Here is an 18,131-nt window from a genome sequence, read left to right on the forward strand (position 1 = left end):
TACAGCAAAAGGGAAAAGCATGAGCCTGTAGACTTCTGGATCTACTCAATTAGTCTTAACAGTATCACATATCTGCAAGAATTCAGTTAAGAACTAAAAAGGATCTTCAGATGGAAGTCCATGAAACTTGCAGTTTTGTTCCATCAGAGAAACTAATTGAGGTTTTAGCTAAAAATTGTTTGCTCCAATGGTAGGGATGGAGATGCTTCTTCCATGTAAATTGGAATTAGGTGCAGTAAAGTCACCAAGCATCCTCCTTGCATTATTATTATTTTCGGCTGCCATCTCCTCTTCCTGTTCGAAAATTTCTGTAAGGTTGTCTATGGATTGTTGTATTTTAGCTTCTCTTAGTTTTCTTTTCAGAGTCCTTTCAGGTTTAGGATCTGCTTCAACAAGAATGTTCTTGTCCTTGCTCCTGCTCATATGAAAAAGAGGAAACAGAAAAATAATAATAATAATAGGGATCCTTTTTACCCAGGTATAGAGGCTCCCCTGTGTGAGTAGAAGAAGAAAAGAATGTAATGTAAAGAAGGGAAGAAGAAAAACTCGAACACAGAGAGGGAGGTAGTGTTCGAATTTTTGGATGGGAGAGAAGTGTTAGTAGATGAATAAATAAATAGAAGGAGATGAGAGAGAAGGATTTTCGAAAATTATTTTTGAAAAATGGTTAGTGATTTTTGAAATTTAAAAGAAGAAATATTAAAATAAAATTTGAAAGAATTAGTTAATTAAAAAGAATTTTTGAAAAAGAGGGAAGATATTTTCGAAAATTAGGGGGAGAGAGTTATTTAGGTAGTTTTGAAAAAGATAAGAAACAAACAAAAAGTCAATTAGTTAGTTGAAAAAGATTTAAAAATCAATTTTGAAAAGATAAGAAGATAAGAAGTTAGAAAAGATATTTGAAAATCAAATTTTTGAAAAAGATATGTTTTAAAAAGATAGGATTAAAAAGATATGATTTTGAAAAAGATAAGATAAAAAGATATTTTTGAAAAGATATGATTGAAATTAGTTTTGAAAAAGAATTGATTTTTAAAATCACAATTAATGACTTGATTCACAAGAAATCACAAGATATGATTCTAGAACTTAAAGTTTGAATCTTTCTTAACAAGTAAGTAACAAACCTGAAATTTTTGAATCAAAACATTAATTGTTGAAGATATTTTCGAAAATTATGAGACAAAATTAAGAAAAAGATTTTTGAAACATATTTTTTTTAAAAAATTTTCAAAAATGACTAAGAAAAATGAAAAAGATTTGATTTTTGAAAAAGATTTTGAAAAAGATAAGATTTTTAAATTGAAAATTTGATTTGACTCATAAGAACAACTAGATTTTAAAAATTTTTGAAAAAGTCAATCCAAATTTTCGAAATTTATGAGTGAAAAATGGAAAGATATTTTTTTTTTATTTTTGAATTTTCAATAATGAAAGAGAAAAACATGAAAAAGACTCAATGCATGAAAGTTATGGGTCAAAACAACGAATGGATGCAAGAATGCTATGAATGTCAAGATGAACACCAAGAACACTTTGAAGATCATGATGAACATCAAGAACATATTTTTGAAAAATTTTCAATGCAAAGAAAACATGCAAGACACCAAACTTAGAAATCTTTCATGTTCAGATACTATGATTGCAAAAATGCACATGAAAAACAAGAAAAGACACAAAACAAGAAAACATCAAGATCAAACAAGAAGATTCGCTAGGAACACTTGAAGATCATGAAGAACACTATGAATGCATGAATGCATGATTTTTCGAAAAATGCAGAGAATTTTTAGAAAAAATGCAATTGACACCAAACTTGAAATTGACTCAAGACTCAAACAAGAAACAAAAAATATTTTTGATTTTTATGATTTTATGATTTTTTTTTTGGATTTTTCGAAAATTAATGTGAAAAAGAAAAATAAAGATTCCAAAATTTTTAATGTGAATTCTAGGAATCTTGCACTCTTAGTCTAAAGCTCCAATCTGAGGGTTAGACATGGCTTAATAGCCAGTCAAGCCTTAGCATGTAAATCAGGTGGATCAGGAACAGCAGCAGGTGGATTAGCAACAACTAGCTTGCTCTTGATAATGTTGGGTTGGAAGCCCCAGTCCAAATGAATTTAGACATGGCTTTACAGCCAGCCAGGCTTCACATGCTTCATGAAACTCTAGAATTCATTCTTAAAAATTCTGAAGAATAATTTTCGAAAACAAATGAGAAATTTTAGAAAGATTTTTGAAAATTTTTTTTTAAAAATAAAACAAAAAGAAAATTACCTAATCTGAGCAACAAGATGAACCGTCAGTTGTCCAAACTCGAACAATCCTCGGCAACGGCGCCAAAAACTTGGTATGCGAAATTGTTACTCTGAGGTTGTAAAATTTGTTGTTCGTTCTCTCCCTGGTAATGGCTCCAAAAACATGTGCACAGTACCATGGTCCAAGCATAACTTCACAACTTCGCACAACTAACCAGCAAGTGCACTGGGTCATCCAAGTAATAAAACCTTACGTGAGTAAGGGTCGATCCCACAGAGATTGTCGGTATGAAGCAAGCTATGGTCACCTTGTAAATCTCAGTCAGTCGGATATCAAATGGTTATGGAGTTTTCGAATGATAATAATAAATAAACAGAAATTAAAGATAGAAATACTTATGTATATCGTTGGTGAGAATTTCAGATAAGCGTATGGAGATGCTTTCGTTCCTCTAAAACTTTGCTTTCCTGCTGTCTTCATCCAATCAGTCTTACTCCTTTCCATGGAAAGCTTTATGTAAGGGCATCACCGTTGTCAATGGCTACATCCCATCCTCTTGTGAAAAAGGTCCAAATGCTCTGTCACGGCACGGATAATCATCTGAGGTTCTCGATCATATTGGAATAGGATTCACCCTCCTTTTGCGTCTGTCACTATGCCCAGCACTCGCGAGTTTGAAGTTCGTCACAGCCATCACTTCCCAGATCCTACTCGGAATACCACAGACAAGGTTTAGACTTTCCGGATCTCAGGAATGGACATCCATGGGTTCTAACTTATACCACGAAGATACTAATAACTCGGACTCGGTCCCCTGTATTAGATATCTAAGAGATATTCATTCTAGCTTGGTTGCATGTAGAACGGAAGTGTTTGTCAGGCACACGTTCATAAGTGAGAATGATGATGAGCGTCACATAATCATCACATTCATCATGTTCTTGGGTGCGAATGGATATCTTAGAAGCGGAATAAGTTGAATTGAATAGAGAAACAGTAGTACTTTGCATTAATTCATGAGGAACAGCAGAGCTCCACACCTTAATCTATGGAGTGTAGAAACTCTACCGTTGAAAATACATAAGTGAAAGGTTCAGGCATGGCCGAGAGGCCAGCCCCCAAAACGTGATCACAGGATCAAAAATATAATCCAGGATCTTCCAAAAGATCATAAGATGAAAATACAATAGTAAAAAGTCCTATTTATACTAAACTAGTTACTAGGGTTTACAGAAGTAAGTAATTGATGCATAAATCCACTTCTGGGGCCCACTTGGTGTGTGCTTGGGCTGAGCTTGAAGTTTACACGTGGATAGGTCATTCTTGGAGTTGAACGCCAGTTTGTAACGTGTTTCTGGCGTTCAACTCTGGCTTGTGACGTGTTTCTGGCATTTAACTCCAGACTGCAGCATAGAACTGGCGTTCAATGCCCTTTTGCGTCGTCTAAACTCGACCAAAGTATGGACTATTATATATTGCTAAAAAGCCCTGGATGTCTACTTTCCAACGCAATTGGAAGCGTGCCATTTTCAATTTTGTAGCTCCAGAAAATCCACTTTGAGTGCAGGGAGGTCAGAATCCAACAGTATCAGCAGTCCTTCTTCAACCTCTGAATCTGATTTTCGCTCAAGTCCCTCAATTTCAGCCAGAAAATACCTGAAATCACAAAAAAACACACAAACTCATAGTAAAGTCCAGAAATGTGAATTTAACATAAAAACTAATAAAAACATCCCTAAAAGTAACTAGATCCTACTAAAAACATACTAAAAACAATGCCAAAAAGCGTATAAATTATCCGCTCATCACAACACCAAACTTAAATTGTTGCTTGTCCCCAAGCAACTGAAAATCAAATAGGATAAAAAGAAGAGAATATACTATAAATTCCAAACTATCAATGAAACATAGCTCCAATCAGATGAGCGGGACTTGTAGCTTTTTGCCTCTTGAATAGTTTTGGCATCTCACTTTGTCCATTGAGGTTCAGAATGATTGGCATCTATAGGAACTCAGAGTTCAGATAGTGCTATTGATTCTCCTAGTTCAGTATGTTGATTCTTGAACACAGCTACTTTATGAGTCTTGGCCGTTGTCCTAAGCACTTTGTTTTCCAGTATTACCACCGGATACATAAATGCCACAGACACATAATTGGGTGAACCTTTTCAGATTGTGACTCAGCTTTGCTAAAGTCCCCAATTAGAGGTGTCCAGGGTTTTTAATCACACTCTTTTTTTTTGCTTTGGACCTTGACTTTAACCGCTCAGTCTCAAGTTTTCACTTGACACCTTCACGCCACAAGCACATGGTTAGGGACAGCTTGGTTTAGCCGCTTAGGCCAGGATTTTATTCCTTTATGCCCTCCTATCCACTGATGCTCAAAGCCTTGGGATACTTTTTATTACCCTTGCCTTTTAGTTTTAAGGGGTTATTGGCTTTTTGCTCTTGCCTCTTGGTTTTAAGAGCTTTTGGCTTTTTCTGCTTGCTTTTTCTTTTTCTATTTTTTTTCGCCATTTTTTTTCTTTTTTTTTCTGCAAGCTATTTGTATTCACTGCTTTTTCTTGCTTCAAGAATCATTTTTATGATTTTTCAGATTATCAAATAACATGTCTCCTTGTCATCATTCTTTCAAGAGCCAACATATTTAACATTCTTAAACAACAACTTCAAAAGACATATGCACTGTTCAAGCATTCATTCAGAAAACAAGAAGCATTGTCACCACATCAATATAATTAAACAAAGTTCAAGGATAAATTCGAAACTCATGTACTTCTTGTTCTTTTGAATTAAAACATTTTTCATTTAAGAGAGGTGATGGATTCATAGGACATTCATAACTTTAAGACAGAGTTACTAAATACTAATGATCATGTAATAAGACACAAACATGGATAAGCACTTAACATAAAGAAAACAAAAAACAGAGAATGTAAGAACAAGGAATGAGTCCACCTTAGTGATGGTGGCGTTTTCTCCTTGAGGAACCAATGATGTCCTTGAGCTCTTCTATGTCTCTTCCTTGTCTTTGTTGCTCCTCCCTCATTGCTCTTTGATCTTCTCTAATTTCATGAAGGATGATGGAGTGCTCTTGATGTTCCACCCTTAATTGTCCCATGTTGGAACTTAATTCTCCTAGGGAGGTGTTGATTTGCTCCCAATAGTTTTGTGGAGGAAAATGCATTTGAGGCATCTCCGGGATCTCATGGTGATGAGCTTCATGCATCTCTTGAGATCCATGAATGGGCTCTCTTGCTTGCTCCATCCTTTTCTTAGTGATGGGCTTCTCTTCCTCAATGGGAATGTCTCCTTCTATGAAAGCTCCAACTGAGTAACATAGATGGCAAATAAGATGAGGAAAGCTAGCCTTGGCCAGGGAGAGGGCTTTTCGGCTATTTTGTAGAGTTCAAGGGAGATGACTTCATGAACTTCTACTTCCTCTCCAATCATGATGCTATGAATCATGATGGGCCGATCCACAGTAACTTCAGATCGGTTGCTAGTGGGGATGATGGAGCATTGGATGAACCTTAACCATCCTCTAGCCACAGGCTTGAGGTCCAATCTTCTTAGTTGAACCGGCTTGCCTTTGGAGTTAATCTTCCATTGAGCTCCTTCCACACATATGTCCATGAGGACTTGGTCTAACCTTTGATCAAAGTTGACTCTCCTTGTGTAGGGGCGTGCGTTCTCTTCCATCATTGGCAAGTTGAATGCCAACCTCACATTTTTCGGACTAAACTCTAAGTATTTCCCCCGAACCATTGTAATATAATTCTTTGGATTCGGGTTCTTACTTTGATCATGGTTCTTAGTGATCCATGCATTGGCATAGAACTCTTGAACCATTAGGATGCTGACTTGTTGGATGGGGTTTGTTAGAACTTCCCAACCTCTTCTTTGGATTTCATGTCGGATCTCCGGATACTCATTTCTCTTGAGCTTGAAAGGGACCTCGGGGATCACCTTCTTCTTGGCCACAACTTCATAGAAGTGGTCTTGATGAGCTTTGGAGATGAATCTTTCCATTTCCCATGACTCGGAGGTGGAAGCTTTTGTCTTCCCTTTCCCTTTTCTAGAGGATTCTCCGGTCTTGGGTGCCATCAATAGTAATGGAAAAAATAAAAGCTTATGCTTTTACCACACCAAACTTAGAATATTGTTCGCCCTCGAGCAAGAAAAGAAAGAATAAATGAAGAAGAAGAAGAAAATATGGAGGAGAGGAGGGAGAGGTGTATTCGTCCAAGAAGGGGAAGAGAGGGTTGTGTTATGTGAAAATGAGGAAGAATGGAGGGCTTTATATAGGGAAGGGAGGGGGGGTTAAGGTTTGGCCATATAGGGTAGGTTTGGGTGGGAAATTGGTTTTGAATTTTGAAGGTAGGTGGAGTTTATGAGGTAGGTTTATGGGGAAGAGTGGATGGATGTGAGTGGTGAAGTGGTGATAGGGAAGAGAGATTGAGGTGATTGGTGAAGAGTTTTGGGGAAGAGTGTTTATTGGGAAGAGAGGATGAACATTGAGAAGAGGGAAGAGAATGAGTGGTGGTAGGTGGGGATCCTGTGGGGTCCACAGATGCTGAGTTGATCCTGTGGGTCCACAGATCCTGAGGTGTCAAGGAATTGCATCCCTGCACTAATTAGGCATGTAAAATGCCTTTGCATGCAACTCTGGTGTTTAAACGCCGAATTGATGCTTGTTTTGGGCGTTCAGCGCCCAGATGCAGCATATTTCTGGCGTTCAGCGCCAGCTCTTCCTCAGTGTACATTTCTGGCATCTGAACGCTAGGATGTTGCTTGTTTCTGGCATTCAACGCCAGATCCATGCTTTGTTCTGGCGTTGAACGCCAGCCAGATGCTCCTTACTGGCGTTTAAATGCCAGTAAGATCCTCCTCCAGGGTGTGATTTTTCTTCTGCTGTTTTTGATTCCGTTTTCAATTTTTATATTTATTTTGTGACTCCACATGATCATGAACCTAATAAAACATGAAATAACAATAAAAATAAATTAAAATTAGATAAATAAAAATTGGGTTGCCTCCCAACAAGTGCTTCTTTAATGTCAATAGCTTGACAGTGGTCTCTCATGGAGCCTCACAGATGTTCAGAGCATTGTTGAGACTCCCCAACACCAAACTTAGAGTTTGGATATGGGAGTTCAACACCAAACTTAGAGTTTGGTTGTGGCCTCCCAGCACCAAACTTAGAGTTTGACTGTGGGGACTCTGGTTGACTCTGTTTTGAGAGAAGCTTACTGTGCCTCTTTTCCATGTTTACAGAAGGATAACCTTGAGTTGTAAATACAAGGGAGTCCTCATTCAATTGAAGGACTAGTTCACGTCTGTTAACATCAATCACAGCTCTTGCTGTGGCTAGGAAGGGTCTTCCAAGGATGATGGATTCATCCTCATCCTTCCCAGTATCTAGGATTATGAAATCAGCAGGGATGTAAAGGCCTTCAACCTTTACTAATATGTGCTCTACTTGTCCATAAGCCTGTTTTCTGGAATTGTCTGCCATCTCTAATGAGATTTTAGCAGCTTGTACCTCAAAGATTCTCAGTTTCTCCATTACAGAGAGTGGCATGAGGTTTATTCCTGACCCCAGGTCACATAGAGCCTTCTCAAAGGTCATGGTGCCTATGGTACAAGGTATTAGGAACTTCCCAAGATCCTGTTTCTTCTGAGGCAATCTCAGTTGACCCAATGCATTTAGTTCATGGTGAACAGGGGAGGTTTATCTCCTCAAGTTTCATTACCAAATAAATTGGCATTCAGCTTCATGGTTGCACCAAGGAACTTGGCAACTTGCTCTTCAGTAACATCCTCATTCTCTTCAGAAGAAGAATATTCATCAGAGCTCATGAATGGCATAAGGAGGTTTAATGGAATCTCTATGGTCTCTAGATGAGTCTCAAATTCATTTGGTTCCTCAGAGGGAAACTCCTTATTGATTACTGGACGTCCTAGGAGGTCTTCCTCCTTGGGATTCACGTCCTCCCCTTCCTCTTTGGATTCGGCCATGATGGTTATATCAATGGCCTTGCACTCTCCTTTTGGATTTTCTTCTGTATTGCTTGGGAGAGTTCTAGGAGGGATTTCAGTGATCTTTTTACTCAGCTGGCCCACTTGTGCCTCCAAATTTCTAATGGAGGACCTTGTTTCATTCATGAAACTTAAAGTGGCCTTAGATAGATCAAAGACTAAGTTTGCTAAATTAGAGGTATTTTGTTCAGAGTTCTCTGTCTGTTGCTGAGTGGATGATGGAAAAGGTTTACTATTGTTAAACCTATTTCTTCCACCATTATTAAAGCCTTGTTGAGGCTTTTGTTGATCCTTCCATGAGAGATTTGGGTGATTTTTCCATGAGGGATTATAGGTGTTTCCATATGGTTCACCCATGTAATTCACCTCTGCTATTGCAGGGTTTTCAGGATCATAAGCTTCTTCTTCAGAAGATGCCTCTTGAGTACTGTTGGATGCAGCTTGCATTCCATTCAGACTCTGAGAAATCATAATGACTTGCTGAGTCAATATTTTATTCTGGGCCAATATGGCATTCAGAGTATCAATTTCAAGAACTCCCTTCTTCTGAGGCGTCCCATTACTCACAGGATTCCTCACAGAAGTGTACATGAACTGGTTATTAGCAACCATGTCAATGAATTCTTGAGCTTCTGCAGGCGTTTTCTTTAGGTGAATGGATCCACCTGCAGAAGTATCCAATGACATCTTAGCTAATTCAGACAGACCATCATAGAATATATCCAAGATGGTCCATTCTGAAAGCATGTCAGAAGGACACTTTTTGGTCAGTTCCTTGTATCTCTCCCAAACTTCATAGAGGGATTCACCTTCTTTCTGTCTGAAGGTTTGAACATCCACTCTAAGCTTACTCAGCTTTTGGGGAGGAAAGAACTTGGCTAAGAAAGCCTTGACCAGCTTATCCCAAGAGTTCAGGCTATCCTTAGGTTGAGAGTCCAACCATATTCTAGCTCTGTCTCTTACAGCAAAAGGGAAAAGCATGAGCCTGTAGACTTCTGGATCTACTCCATTAGTCTTAACAGTATCACATATCTGCAAGAATTCAGTTAAGAACTGAAAAGGATCTTCAGATGGAAGTCCAAGAAACTTGCAGTTTTGTTGCATCAGAGAAACTAATTGAGGTTTCAGCTCAAAATTATTTGCTCCAATGGTAGGGATGGAGATGCTTCTTCCATGTAAATTGGAATTAGGTGCAGTAAAGTCACCAAGCATCCTCCTTGCATTATTATTATTTTCGGCTGCCATCTCCTCTTCCTGTTCAAAAATTTCTGTAAGGTTGTCTATGGATTGTTGTATTTTAGCTTCTCTTAGTTTTCTTTTCAGAGTCCTTTCAGGTTTAGGATCTGCTTCAACAAGAATGTTCTTGTCCTTGCTCCTGCTCATATGAAAAAGAGGGAACAGAATAATAATAATAATAATAATAGGGATCCTTTTTACCCAGGTATAGAGGCTCCCCTGTGTGAGTAGAAGAAGAAAAGAATGTAATGTAAAGAAGGGAAGAAGAAAAACTCGAACACAGAGAGGGAGGTAGTGTTCGAATTTTTGGATGGGAGAGAAGTGTTAGTAGATGAATAAATAAATAGAAGGAGATGAGAGAGAAGGATTTTCGAAAATTATTTTTGAAAAATGGTTAGTGATTTTTGAAATTTAAAAGAAGAAATATTAAAATAAAATTTGAAACAATTAGTTAATTAAAAAAAATTTTTGAAAAAGAGGGAAGAGATTTTCGAAAATTAGGGGGAGAGAGTTAGTTAGGTAGTTTTGAAAAAGATAAGAAACAAACAAAAAGTCAATTAGTTAGTTGAAAAAGATTTAAAAATCAATTTTGAAAAGATAAGAAGATAAGAAGTTAGAAAAGATATTTGAAAATCAAATTTTTGAAAAAGATATGTTTTAAAAAGATATGATTAAAAAGATATGATTTTGAAAAAGATAAGATAAAAAGATATTTTTGAAAAGATATGATTGAAATTAGTTTTGAAAAAGATTTGATTTTTAAACTCACAATTAATGACTTGATTCACAAGAAATCACAAGATATGATTCTAGAACTTAAAGTTTGAATCTTTCTTAACAAGTAAGTAACAAACTTGAAATTTTTGAATCAAAACATTAATTGTTGAAGATATTTTCGAAAATTATGAGACAAAATTAAGAAAAAGATTTTTGAAAAATATTTTTTTTTAAAAATTTTCGAAAATGACTAGGAAAAATGAAAAAGATTTGATTTTTGAAAAATATTTTGAAAAAGATAAGATTTTTAAATTGAAAATTTGATTTGACTCATAAGAACAACTAGATTTTAAAAATTTTTGAAAAAGTCAATCCAAATTTTCGAAATTTATGAGTGAAAAATGGAAAGATATTTTTTTTATTTTTGAATTTTCAATGATGAAAGAGAAAAACATGAAAAAGACTCAATGCATGAAAGTTATGGGTCAAAACAATGAATGCATGCAAGAATGCTATGAATGTCAAGATGAACACCAAGAACACTTTGAAGATCATGATGAACATCAAGAACATATTTTTGAAAAATTTTCAATGAAAAGAAAACATGCAAGACACCAAACTTAGAAATCTTTCATGTTCAGATACTATGAATGCAAAAATGCACACGAAAAACAAGAAAAGACACAAAACAAGAAAACATCAAGATCAAACAAGAAGACTGGCCAGGAACACTTGAAGATCATGAAGAACACTATGAATGCATGAATGCATGATTTTTCGAAAAATGCAGAGAATTTTTAGAAAAAATGCAATTGACACCAAACTTGAAATTGACTCAAGACTCAAACAAAAAACACAAAATATTTTTGATTTTTATGATTTTATGATTTTTTTTAGATTTTTCGAAAATTAATGTGAAAAAGAAAAATAAAGATTCCAAAATTTTTAATGTGAATTCCAGGAATCTTGCACTCTTAGTCTAAAGCTCCAATCTGAGGGTTAGACATGGCTTAATAGCCAGGCAAGCTTTAGCATGTAAATCAGGTGGATCAGGAACAGCAGCAGGTGGATTAGCAACAACTAGCTTGCTCTTGATAATGTTGGGTTGGAAGCCCCAGTCCAAATGAATTTAGACATGGCTTTACAGCCATCCAGGCTTAACATGCTTCATGAAACTCTAGAATTCATTCTTAAAAATTCTGAAGAATAATTTTCGAAAATAGATGAGAAATTTTTGAAAGATTTTTGAAATTTTTTTTAAAAATAAAACAAAAAGAAAATTACCTAATCTGAGCAACAAGATGAACCGTCAGTTGTCTAAACTCGAACAATCCCCGGCAACGGCACCAAAAACTTGGTATGCGAAATTGTTACTCTGAGGTTGTAAAATTTGTTGTTCGTTCTCTCCCTGGTAATGGCTCCAAAAACGTGTGCACAGTACCATGGTCCAAGCATAACTTCACAACTTCGCACAACTAACCAGCATGTGCACTGGGTTGTCCAAGTAATAAAACCTTACGTGAGTAAGGGTCGATCCCACGGAGATTGTCGGTATGAAGCAAGCTATGGTCACCTTGTAAATCTCAGTCAGGCGGATATCAAATGGTTATGGAGTTTTCGAATGATAATAATAAATAAACAGAAAATAAAGATAGAAATACTTATGTATATCATTGGTGAGAATTTCAGATAAGCGTATGGAGATGCTTTCGTTCCTCTGAATCTTTGCTTTCCCGCTGTCTTCATCCAATCAGTCTTACTCCTTTCCATGGAAAGCTTTATGTAAGGGCATCACCGTTGTCAATGGCTACATCCCATCCTCTTGTGAAAAAGGTCCAAATGCTCTGTGACGGCACGGCTAATCATTTGAGGTTCTCGATCATATTGGAATAGGATTCACCCTCCTTTTGCGTCTGTCACTACGCCCAGAACTCGCGAGTTTGAAGTTCGTCACAGCCATCCCTTCCCAGATCCTACTCGGAATACCACAGACAAGGTTTAGACTTTCCGGATCTCAGGAATGGACATCCATGGGTTCTAACTTATACCATGAAGATACTAATAACTCGGACTCGGTCCCCTGTATTAGATATCTAAGAGATATTCATTCTAGCTTGTTTGCATGTAGAACTGAAGTGTTTGTCAGGCACGCGTTCATAAGTGAGAATGATGATGAGTGTCACATAATCATCACATTCATCATGTTCTTGGGTGCGAATGGATATCTTAGAAGCGGAATAAGTTGAATTGAATAGAGAAACAGTAGTACTTTGCATTAATTCATAAGGAACAGCAGAGCTCCACACCTTAATCTATGGAGTGTAGAAACTCTACCGTTGAAAATACATAAGTGAAAGGTTCAGGCATGGCCGAGAGGCCAGCCCCCAAAACGTGATCACAGGATCAAAAATATAATCCAGGATCTTCCAAAAGATCATAAGATGAAAATACAATAGTAAAAAGTCCTATTTATACTAAACTAGTTACTAGGGTTTACCGAAGTAAGTAATTGATGCATAAATCCACTTTCGGGGCCCACTTGGTGTGTGCTTGGGCTGAGCTTGAAGTTTACACGTGGATAGGTCATTCTTGGAGTTGAACGCCAGTTTGTAACGTGTTTCTGGCGATCAACTCTGGCTTTTGACGTGTTTCTGGCGTTTAACTCCAGACTGCAGCATAGAACTGGCGTTCAATGCCCTTTTGCGTCGCCTAAACTTGGCCAAAGTATGGACTATTATATATTGCTAGAAAGCCCTGGATGTCTAATTTCCAACGCAATTGGAAGCGTGCCATTTTCAATTCTGTAGCTCCAGAAAATCCACTTTGAGTGCAGGGAGGTCAGAATCCAACAGCATCAGTAGTCCTTCTTCAACCTTTGAATATGATTTTTGCTCAAGTCCCTCAATTTCAGTCAGAAAATACCTGAAATCACAAAAAAACACACAAACTCATAGTAAAGTCCAAAAATGTGAATTTAACCTAAAAAGTAATAAAAACATCCCTAAAATTAACTAGATCTTACTAAAAACATGCTAAAAATAATGCCAAAAAGCGTATAAATTATCCGCTCATCACAACACCAAACTTAAATTGTTGTTTGTCCCCAAGCAACTGAAAATCAAATAGGATAACAAGAAGAGAATATACTATAAATTCCAAACTATCAATGAAACATAGCTCCAATCAGATGAGCGGGACTTGTAGCTTTTTGCCTCTTGAATAGTTTTGGCATCTCACTTTATCCATTGAGGTTCAGAATGATTGGCATCTATAGGAACTCAGAATTCAGATAGTGTTATTGATTCTCCTAGTTCAGTATGTTGATTCTTGAACACAGCTACTTTATGAGTCTTGGCCGTGGCCCTAAGCACTTTGTTTTCCAGTATTACCACCGGATACATAAATGCCACAGACACATAATTGGGTGAACCTTTTCAGATTGTGACTCAGCTTTGCTAAAGTCCCCAATTAGAGGTGTCCAGGGTTCTTAAGCACACTCTTTTTTTTTGCTTTGGACCTTGACTTTAACCGCTCAGTCTCAAGTTTTCACTTGACACCTTCACACCACAAGCACATGGTTAGGGACAGCTTGGTTTAGCCGCTTAGGCCAGGATTTTATTCCTTTAGGCCCTCCTATCCACTGATGCTCAAAGCCTTGGGATCCTTTTTATTACCCTTGCCTTTTAGTTTTAAGGGGTTATTGGCTTTTTGCTCTTGCCTCTTGGTTTTAAGAGCTTTTGGCTTTTTCTGCTTGCTTTTTCTTTTTCTATTTTTTTTTGCCATTTTTTTTCTTTTTTTTTTCTGCAAGCTATTTGTATTCACTGCTTTTTCTTGCTTCAAGAATCATTTTTATGATTTTTCAGATTATCAAATAACATGTCTCCTTGTCATCATTCTTTCAAGAGCCAACATATTTAACATTCTTAAACAACAACTTCAAAAGACATATGCACTGTTCAAGCATTCATTCAGAAAACAAGAAGCATTGTCACCACATCAATATAATTAAACAAAGTTCAAGGATAAATTCGAAACTCATGTACTTCTTGTTCTTTTGAATTAAAACATTTTTCATTTAAGAGAGGTGATGGATTCATAGGACATTCATAACTTTAAGACAGAGTTACTAAATACTAATGATCATGTAATAAGACACAAACATGGATAAGCACTTAACATAAAGAAAACAAAAAACAGAGAATGTAAGAACAAGGAATGAGTCCACGTTAGTGATGGTGGCGTTTTCTCCTTGAGGAACCAATGATGTCCTTGAGCTCTTCTATGTCTCTTCCTTGTCTTTGTTGCTCCTCCCTCATTGCTCTTTGATCTTCTCTAATTTCATGAAGGATGATGGAGTGCTCTTGATGTTCCACCCTTAATTGTCCCATGTTGGAACTTAATTCTCCTAGGGAGGTGTTGATTTGCTCCCAATAGTTTTGTGGAGGAAAATGCATTTGAGGCATCTCCGGGATCTCATGGTGATGAGCTTCATGCGTCTCTTGAGATCCATGAATGGGCTCTCTTGCTTGCTCCATCCTTTTCTTAGTGATGGGCTTCTCTTCCTCAATGGGAATGTCTCCTTCTATGAAAGCTCCAACTGAGTAACATAGATGGCAAATAAGATGAGGAAAAGCTAGCCTTGCCCAGGGAGAGGGCTTTTCGGCTATTTTGTAGAGTTCAAGGGAGATGACTTCATGAACTTCTACTTCCTCTCCAATCATGATGCTATGAATCATGATGGGCCGATCCACAGTAACTTCAGATCGGTTGCTAGTGGGGATGATGGAGCATTGGATGAACCTTAACCATCCTCTAGCCACAGGCTTGAGGTCCAATCTTCTTAGTTGAACCGGCTTGCCTTTGGAGTCAATCTTCCATTGAGCTCCTTCCACACATATGTCCATGGGGACTTGGTCCAACCTTTGATCAAAGTTGACTCTCCTTGTGTAAGGGCGTGCGTTCTCTTCCATCATTTGCAAGTTGAATGCCAACCTCACATTTTTCGGGCTAAAATCTAAGTATTTCCCCTAAACTATTGTAATATAATTCTTTGGATTCGGGTTCTTACTTTGATCATGGTTCTTAGTGATCCATGCATTGGCATAGAACTCTTGAACCATTAGGATGCTGACTTGTTGGATGGGGTTTGTTAGAACTTCCCAACCTCTTCTTTGGATTTCATGTCGGATCTCCGGATACTCATTTCTCTTGAGCTTGAAAGGGACCTCGGGGATCACCTTCTTCTTGGCCACAACATCATAGAAGCGGTCTTGATGAGCTTTGGAGATGAATCTTTCCATTTTCCATGACTCGGAGGTGGAAGCTTTTGTCTTCCCTTTCCCTTTTCTAGAGGATTCTCCGGTCTTGGGTGCCATCAATGGTAATGGAAAAACAAAAGCTTATACTTTTACCACACCAAACTTAGAATATTGTTCGCCCTCGAGCAAGAAAAGAAAGAATAAATGAAGAAGAAGAAGAAAATATGGAGGAGAGGAGGGAGAGGTGTATTCGGCCAAGAAGGGGAAGAGAGGGTTGTGTTGTGTGAAAATGAGGAAGAATTGAGGGCTTTATATGGGGAAGGGAGGGGGGTTAAGGTTCGGCCATATAGGGTGGGTTTGGGTGGGAAATTGGTTTTGAATTTTGAAGGTAGGTGGAGTTTATGAGGTAGGTTTATGGGGAAGAGTGGATGGATGTGAGTGGTGAAGTGGTGATAGGGAAGAGAGATTGAGGTGATTGGTGAAGAGTTTTGGGGAAGAGTGTTTATTGGGAAGAGAGGATGAACATTGAGAAGAGGGAAGAGAATGAGTGGTGGTAGGTGGGGATCCTGTGGGGTCCACAGATGCTGAGTTGATCCTGTGGGTCCACAGATCCTGAGGTGTCAAGGAATTGCATCCCTGCACCAATTAGGCATGTAAAATGCCTTTGCATGCAATTCTGGCGTTTAAACGCCGAATTGATGCTTGTTTTGGGCGTTCAGCGCCCAGATGCAGCATATTTCTAGCGTTGAACGCCAGCCAGATGCTTGTTTATGGCGTTCAGCGCCAGCTCTTCCTCAGTGTACATTTCTGGCATCTGAACGCCAGGATGCTGCTTGTTTCTGGCATTCAACGCCAGATCCATGCTCTGTTCTGGTGTTGAACGCCAGCCAGATGCTCCTTACTGGCGTTTAAACGCCAGTAAGATCCTCCTCTAGGGTGTGATTTTTCTTCTGCTGTTTTTGATTCCGTTTTCAATTTTTATATTTATTTTGTGACTCCACATGATCATGAATCTAATAAAACATGAAATAACAATAAAAATAAATTAAAATTAGATAAATAAAAATTGGGTTGCCTCCCAACAAGTGCTTCTTTAATGTCAATAGCTTGACAGTGGGCTCTCATGGAGCCTTACAGATGTTCAGAGCATTGTTGAGACTCCCCAACACCAAACTTAGAGTTTGGATATGGGAGTTCAACACCAAACTTAGAGTTTGGTTGTGGCCTCCCAGCACCAAACTTAGAGTTTGACTGTGGGGGCTCTGGTTGACTCTGTTTTGAGAGAAGCTTACTGTGCCTCTTTTCCATGTTTACAGAAGGATAACCTTGAGTTGTAAACACAAGGGAGTCCTCATTCAATTGAAGGACTAGTTCACGTCTGTTAACATCAATCACAGCTCTTGCTGTGGCTAGGAAGGGTCTTCCAAGGATGATGGATTCATCCTCATCCTTCCCAGTATCTAGGATTATGAAATCAGCAGGGATGTAAAGGCCTTCAACCTTTACTAATATGTCCTCTACTTGTCCATAAGCCTGTTTTCTGGAATTGTCTGCCATCTCTAATGAGATTTTAGCAGCTTGTACCTCAAAGATTCTCAGTTTCTCCATTACAGAGAGTGGCATGAGGTTTATTCCTGACCCCAGGTCACATAGAGCCTTCTCAAAGGTCATGGTGCCTATGGTACAAGGTATTAGGAACATTCCAGGATCCTGTTTCTTCTGAGGCAATCTCAGTTGATCCAATGCATTTAGTTCATTGGTGAACAGGGGAGGTTTATCTCCTCAAGTCTCATTACCAAATAAATTGGCATTCAGCTTCATGGTTGCACCAAGGAACTTGGCATCTTGCTCTTCAGTAACATCCTCATTTTCTTCAGAAGAAGAATATTCATCAGAGCTCATGAATGGCATAAGGAGGTTTAATGGAATCTCTATGGTCTCTAGATGAGTCTCAGATTCCTTTGGTTCCTCAGAGGGAAACTCCTTATTGATCACTGGACGTCCTAGGAGGTCTTCCTCCTTGGGATTCACGTCCTCCCCTTCCTCTTTGGATTCAGCCATGATGGTTATATCAATGGCCTTGCACTCTCCTTTTGGATTTTCTTCTGCATTGCTTGGGAGAGTTCTAGGAGGGATTTCAGTGATCTTTTTACTCAGCTGGCCCACTTGTGCCTCCAAATTTCTAATGGAGGACCTTGTTTCGTTCATGAAACTTACAGTGGCCTTAGATAGATCAAAGACTAAGTTTGCTAAATTAGAGGTATTTTGTTCAGAGTTCTCTGTTTGTTGCTGAGTGGATGATGGAAAAGGTTTACTATTGTTAAACCTATTTCTTCCACCATTATTAAAGCCTTGTTGAGGCTTTTGTTGATCCTTCCATGAGAGATTTGGGTGATTTTTCCATGAGGGATTATAGGTGTTTCCATATGGTTCACCCATGTAATTCACCTCTGCTATTGCAGGGTTTTCAGGATCATAAGCTTCTTCTTCAGAAGATGCCTCTTGAGTACTGTTGGATGCAGCTTGCATTCCATTCAGACTCTGAGAAATCATATTGACTTACTGAGTCAATATTTTATTCTGGGCCAATATGGCTTTCAGAGTATCAATTTCAAG

At 38.1% G+C, this 18,131-nt stretch overlaps 1 non-coding gene and 1 pseudogene across 1 annotated transcript; both read left to right on the forward strand.

The window, feature by feature from the left end:
* LOC112779656 (4,5-DOPA dioxygenase extradiol-like) overlaps positions 1–18,131 on the forward strand; it is a 181,168-nt pseudogene that overhangs the window by 39,027 nt on the left and 124,010 nt on the right.
* Positions 9,046–9,153, forward strand: LOC112780226 (small nucleolar RNA R71). The gene has a single exon (XR_003191078.1). It is a non-coding gene; the product is annotated as a small nucleolar RNA R71 (small nucleolar RNA).

The sequence above is a fragment of the Arachis hypogaea genome, chromosome 19 (assembly GCF_003086295.3).
Source record: "Arachis hypogaea cultivar Tifrunner chromosome 19, arahy.Tifrunner.gnm2.J5K5, whole genome shotgun sequence".
NCBI lineage: Eukaryota > Viridiplantae > Streptophyta > Magnoliopsida > Fabales > Fabaceae > Arachis > Arachis hypogaea.